The sequence below is a fragment of the Pseudorca crassidens genome, chromosome 21, assembly GCF_039906515.1.
Source record: "Pseudorca crassidens isolate mPseCra1 chromosome 21, mPseCra1.hap1, whole genome shotgun sequence".
NCBI lineage: Eukaryota > Metazoa > Chordata > Mammalia > Artiodactyla > Delphinidae > Pseudorca > Pseudorca crassidens.
Genome location: NC_090316.1, coordinates 17530775 through 17537618, shown reverse-complemented (window position 1 = coordinate 17537618; position 6844 = coordinate 17530775). Strand labels below are relative to the sequence as shown.

The following is a 6844-nucleotide window of genomic DNA, read 5'->3' as shown; positions in this document are numbered from 1 at the left end:
CTCCCTTTGGGAGGATGTCATGCTGATTTTAAAAAGCAAAACAAAAAATTTGCAAAAATACTGTCATTCTCCCATCCTAATAGAAATTTCTCATATCCCAGACAGTTATCATGCCATTTCCGTGCTTTCCTTTGCAGTAAAATTTCAAGGGTTGACTCTACTTGTGTCTTCAATTCCTTTCCTCAAATTCTCTTTTAAAGCATGCTAATTAGGCTTTTGTCCATATGATTCTCTGAACTTGTTCCTGTCATTATCAACAGTGACTTCTACATCATTAAATCCAATGTCCAGTTAGTTCTTTCTACTCTTGCTTTCTCCATTTACAGTACAGTTAGTCTCATGGCGATCTCATTGTCTTTTGCTTTAAATTCCAACTATATGTTTAAGACTCCCAAACTTATTTCTCCAGCTCCAAACTCCTTTCCAAACTTGAATTCGTGTATCCAACTGCCTCCTTGACACGCCTATTAGAAATGTTTAACAGATCTCAAATGTCATATGTTCAAAACTAAAATTCTGGTCTCTACCATGCAAAACTAGCTTCATCTCCAGGCTTCTCTTTTTCAGCTGATGGTAACCCCATCCTTGAGTTACTCAAGAAGCTTTTTCAACTCCTTCTTTTCTTCTTATGTAGCAAATCTAATTCTTCAGGAAAGACCAAAAAAAAGGATACCTTTCTCATCACCTCCATCTGAGCCATCCACTTCTTTCACCTGGATTTCCATAGTAACCTCCTAACTGGTCTCCCTGCTTTGGCCCTTAACTCCTTTTACCTTATCCTTAACACAGCAGCCACAGTAACCCCATTAGAATGTAAAGCAGACCTTGCCACTCAGCCTTGCCAGGGCTCCACTTTTAACTCAGAGTCAAAGTCAAAGTCCTTCCAGGATACCACCTAACATGCTTCTCCTCACCACCCTGAGCACATCTTCTTTTTCTTTACCCTTTTCTCCTTCTATCCCAGCCTCACTGATTCCCGTGCTACTTTTGGAAACTGCCAGGCACACTCCTTTTTTAGGACCTTGTTTACTCTGCTTGGAACTCTGTGACCCCCAGATATCTATATGGCCATCTCCCTCCCCTTTTAAAACTTTTTACTAAAAAGTCCCTCAGAGAGACCTCCCTTGATATCTCTTATTTAATTCTGTAACACGATTGCCCCTCACTCCCCATATCCTTTATTATGCTATGCACTTTTCTGTTTTCCCTAGTAATTATCCGTATACTAGATAATTTACATATTTATTATGTTTCTTGTGGATTACCCATCCTCTACCCTCCATTTAAGCTCCATGAGGGCAAAGCTCTTTCGTTTCTCTGTCTGGTGGTGTTTAATGATGTATCCCAAGTGCATAGAATAGTACTATGTATAGTAAATACTCAGTAAATATTACTTGAATGTGTGGATGGATATTAGGTATGTTCATTTGGTATGTATACTGAGGCTTTCCAATGGTTCCATTTTAAAGGGACAAAGATGAAAAGTATACTTGTATTTTAACAGAAATTGAACAGATATTCCTTCAAGGCTACAAGCCCTTGTAACAAGTTCATGACCCTTGTCCCTTCCCTCCCACCCCACCCCCCAGTGGTAGACTGAGAATGCTGCCCTGTATTCCGTAGTAGAGTATAGGATAAGGAGTCAGGTGGAATGACTCTCAAAGGGTAGACCTTTAACTGGAGCAAAAATTTTATGAGATGAAGGAATCTGGACACAGATAGTTTCACCTCTTTTTCCAGGCGAACAGAGGGTGTAAGCGATAATGTGTAAGAACAATAAGAACATTTGAAAGGACAATAGGAGAAGCTAGAGTGAGCATGAGCTCTCAGCCTAAAGTGAAGAGGAAACATTTTTTGGATAGACTGAAGATACAGGGAAACGAGAATTTCAGAGAACAAAATGGTAACATTAACAAGGATGCTGAAGAGTACTGCATGGCGATGTTAGCGTACGTTTTCATATAGAACAAATCTTTGTGTGATATAGAACGAACCTCCACTTCCACTAGCTGGGCACACCTAGCCTTCTCTAAAACATCCTTCATGGCTTGGAATCTTCATGCTTCTGAGAATATCCTGGCCCTTTTGAATAGGCAGGGAGATTCTTCAGTTTCTGAGATCATATACAGTCTAGTGTCTGTGCCAATGTAACTTTTTTTTAACTACTTGCTAAGTTTATGTTTTCATTTCTATTTGAAATTTATCAAGATACTTTTTTCATAGCTATTCTTGAGTTGTAATAATTTTCAATGAAGGGGAGCAACGTACATAAAAATCCAAGAAGTAGGTGTAACCGGTTTGGGAGAATTTATATGATTTTGATCCTTTTGTTAGTTTAACATCCAACTTAATTGTGTTCCTTTAATAAATTCTTCTGGATGAATACTAAATGTTTAGCAAAAGTGGGGTGTCAAAAGGTTGCAAATTTGATCAAAAAACTAGTATGCAGATTATTAAATAAAAACTACAAAATTGTATTTTTTCCTATGTGGGTATATGTCTATCAAAATGAAACTGTTGGAAGAAAGTACACATAAATATTACTGAAAAAATAACTAGAAATCTGTCAAATACATTCTATTTTTATTGCTTTGACACACATGTGGTAACTCTAATAAACTGCAAGCAAAGTTTTTAAACAGATTTTTGAAGGATCAGTTTTCGTAGACAAAGTGTTCCTGCATGTATTACACTAACTGTACATGCATGGACACTTCTAAAGTGCTTTAAAGGCATTCCATCTCTCTATATATTAATTTTAAATTAATTACTATTAAGACAGTATTTTTTCATTAAAACAGAAAGAATAAAAGCCTACTTACACCCACAATATCACAAATGTTAAATGTGAGTGCTGAATTAATGATGCTTGCTACTCAATTCATAAAGAATAAGATATTTCTTTCAAAGGATACGTCCCACTTTGCACAGTCAAAATGTTGTTGGACTATTTTAGAGTCATCGAACAATTCTGTAAAAGTGCAGATTCAAACTTTCTAAAGGTGGCTGGGGATTAGATAGTGTTTACTATCAATCATAGCCAGTGTTTACTATTTAGATCCCAGTACAGGGGAAGAAAGTTGATCTTCACAATAGCTTCTAATCCTCATTCTACAATTCCTTTTTCTTTAAAAAAAATAAAGTACCTAATCGTTCCACCAATAAAATTGTTCCAAATGCATATATTTAACTGAGCTCAATAGATAGACAGATTCTTCAGGAAAACAATCATAGAAAAGAGATGTAAACATGAAAAGGGCAATAATTTAAATGGTAAAAATAATTCTAGTTAACAATGAATACTGAACCAGCCATGAAGTCTAATGACTTGACATGGACTATTATCTCTAATTTTGAAAAACCCTTAGATCCAGAGGCTAAAACTGAGGTTTATGCAGGCAAAGTAATTTGCATGGGGTCATCATGATTGTTAGTTTTGGAGCCAGACTCCTTTCCTGATACTTTGTTTTCAACTTTTTAACTGCCTCTATACCATATTTTATTAGCTGATCAAGTATAGAGTAATAGGCAAACATTTAAGGGAGTTATGTATGGAGATTTACAAGCGGAAAGGAGAAGAGGACAAATATTTTGGACCCCTTCTATGTGCCTGACACTATGTTAAATATTTAGGAAACGATCTCATTAGTTATCTTTATACTCATATTTGGTAAAGCCTTTATGAGAATATAAGTTCTGGGATTTGTTTGGAGTCAGGCAACTGAAGGATGAAAAATAAATAAGAGTGATTAAAGATTTGGGAAGTATTCCTTCTAATAATAGAATAAATCATGAAGTCTTATTTGTTTAGAGAAGAGAACGTTAAGGAGAAAATTACTAATAAGAGTGTCTAGATATCTAAAAAAGCATTTATAAATCTCTGTGAATAGGGTTTTGTTGTTTCCTCAGGCCAATATAAACAGAAACAAGGCTAAATTATACAAGGGGGGGTGGGGATTATAGTACTCATGAGAAGAATCTAGCTAAGAAGAATTAGCAGAGTGCGAATGTTCTAGCCCTCTATATACCAGAGGCAGGGCTAGAGGCAGATAGGGATAGAGATATACAAGTTATTTTAGGAAAGAACTTACATCAATTCTCATTCCATTCTGCTCCAGTGTTTTCCTAAGGGAAAGAAATATAATTTATAAATATATCTGTATATAAAGTTAATCCTGTTTTCCAATCTGGGAGTTATGTGGAATTGTCCCTATTTATAAGGAGGAATCTGAAACTCAGAGAGTTTAAGAAGTCTTCCCAATTTCACACAGCAATTAAGTGAGAGTCAAGAGAGACAGTTGGACTCAGGGAGTTAGAATCAGAAAATTTGGGTTCCAGTGTAGACTTGGCCACTCCATTATTTGATTGTGAGAAAATTACTTCCATAAATTTCTAATACTTTATCTGTAAAATAAAAATAAGAATACATACAACGATAGTTGGGAAGATTAAATGAGCAGTAGTTTCAGTGGAATTATTCCGAGTATGAACATAAATAACTCTTTAAAGAATTTATGAAATTATGGACTTCCTTCTTGCCATGTGGTTGAAGGTTAACTTAAAGGAATCTAAATGCTCATTTTTTAATCAGTAACGTTTTTTGACATAAACTTCTAAAAATTGTTTCTGCCTCCATGTCTTTATTTGAATGCTTCTCATCTGAAAAATCAATGTGTAATATGTCATTCTTGCCATTTAACCAAATTTAACATATAAACCACATATTAAACATTAAGTTTAATATTTCTAGTAGTCCATGCTTTGCACTAATTTCGAGAGATTTTCTTCTCCAATAAGAAAAGAAATAATGGCTATAACATAGTACTTCTCTGAGTTATCACCTACTCAGTATTCTCAGGAAGTACTCAAAAGATGATCATTGCAATATCTAGGTGTCTGTCAGCCTTTATAAAAATTAGAGCCAACTGAGAATAAACATGAATAATGAAAACTGATTACAATTTCAGAGATGTACAGCATAGATCTTAGGGCTAACAGGTTTACTATTTCTTGTACCTCTTTATATGTTACTCATTTATCATATTGAAATTGGAATTGTTCTTGTGCCTCCCATTATTGGAAATCTCTGGATATTTGCAAGCCCCATGTAGACCCAATAATCAGATTAATCTGGTCACTAATCACTGAAAGAAATGCCTAAGTCATAAACAGCAAGAGAATCCATTGATTGTAAAGGGAGACATTACTGAGCAGTTTCAACCAAGCAAGATAGTTAAACTCAGAGATGCTGTTTCCTGTTTCTCTGGTATAAACAACCAGCCTGCTCCACTGGCCTCTCCACAACCTGGATGTCCCAAAGCCACATCTCTCTTCTTTCCTTCCACTTTCCCTAAAGAGAATTCTGGGTCATAAAGGAAGGAGAATTGGTGCAACTTCTTTCCTGAAACGACTTGAGCTTCCTCTGCGTTTATATTTGTGTCATCTTATTATAAGACGAGCGAACATCTATTATTAATTGATGTACTAATTAAAGCCATACTTGCAGTTTCCATTAGCTTATTCCCTAAATTCTCCAGAGTTGGCTGTCTGGTTTTAATCAAAACCAAATGGTAGTCCAAGTTCCCAGCCCTGAGCAGCTAGGAGGAAGTCATCCAGTGGAGGCACAAGAAAGCAGAAAAGATAAACAGACGATAGTTCACAACATTTGTGTTGGAGGAAGGATGCAGATATTGTGAGCTGATTTAGAGTGATTCGGGCACTCTGTCCTGCTGGATGGAAGCAGTTGCAAGTGGTTAATGTCAGCAAGATTGTAATAGGATCAAGATGGAGTCTGTCTTCTGCTTTTCCAGCACTAGATGTGTGTAACTGGATTCTGACCAGAGGCAATGCTGCCTATGCCATGACACAAACTACTTTAATTCCGGGAAGGATTCTTGGGGTCGGAGAGATCTGGGAGAAAACGTTCTATTCGCTGGATTCCTAGGATTTTACTTACAGACCTTCTCAGGTACGGTATATCAGGCTGCAGCATTTTAAATGAAGGAGCGTTAAAAAGGCTTTCAAATTTAGAAGAATTACGGTATTAAAACTAACTGCATCTTGCTCCCTTAAAAGATCTTTTGAAAGGAGCACTGCAAAGGTATTTTGCTTACATTGTGTGTATACATTGAATAAAGTGGAAAAGTTGTAGAGGAAGGAGAGAACGATGTTTTCTTTCTTTCTTTTTCTTTCATAAGCAGTGTGGGATAGAAAAAGCTCACGGCTTTATGACTCTCCAGCTAATCACCTCAAGGGTTTTGACAAACTCACTTAAGTTCTGTGTAAAATCAGAACTCCTAAATCGCCTGGGCGGGCCTCTGCTCTGCCCCCCTCCCCTCCTCTCAGTTCAGTCTTTCTCACATGCACACCACTCAGAGGCAGGAAATGCTTCCCAGGCAATCTGGGCCTGGTTGTGGAGGCCCCTTTTGCAAAACATCAGTCTGAATTTACTAGACAGAAGTCACTAGGAACGCCTTGACAGACTCCGGCTTCAGCTAAGGCTCCCTCCAGCTGCGGAGGCTGTTTTTGTTAGAATCACACACTGCGCAGAACTGCTTAGAATAGAGCCATGATCTCAACCACGAAATGTGAACTTATATTTTGGAGAAACTAACGGGGACGGACTCCTTTCCTAGGCTGAGTGTTGAAGCATGTCTTGCCTCGGCGTTTCAGCTCCTCCTCGTCTAGGTAAGACGCTGTGGACTATCTATCTTTACGCTTTGAGGCAATCTTTGAAGAGGCAGAAAGATTGAGAGAAATGTTAGCATCTTGCACGGAGTGGTGATTTCCTAGGTTTTAGAGCTGAGCCACGAAATCAGAAGTGGAAAAAGTTTAGTAAGTAAAA

General features: G+C 37.2%; 1 protein-coding gene across 12 annotated transcripts in view; it reads left to right on the top strand.

Moving 5' to 3' along the window:
• Window positions 1-5588: 5588 nt before the first annotated feature.
• DLC1 (DLC1 Rho GTPase activating protein) overlaps window positions 5589-6844 on the top strand; it is a 401992-nt gene continuing 400736 nt past the window's right edge. For 6 of the 12 annotated variants that reach the window (XR_010939584.1, XM_067721878.1, XM_067721875.1 and 3 more), the window contains exon 1: window positions 6344-6687. The gene's annotated coding sequence lies outside the window, so the exon portion shown is untranslated. Of the gene's footprint in view, window positions 5969-6343; window positions 6688-6844 lie in introns of those variants that run through there. The other 6 variants (XM_067721882.1, XM_067721880.1, XM_067721881.1 and 3 more) reach the window with 3 other exon arrangements.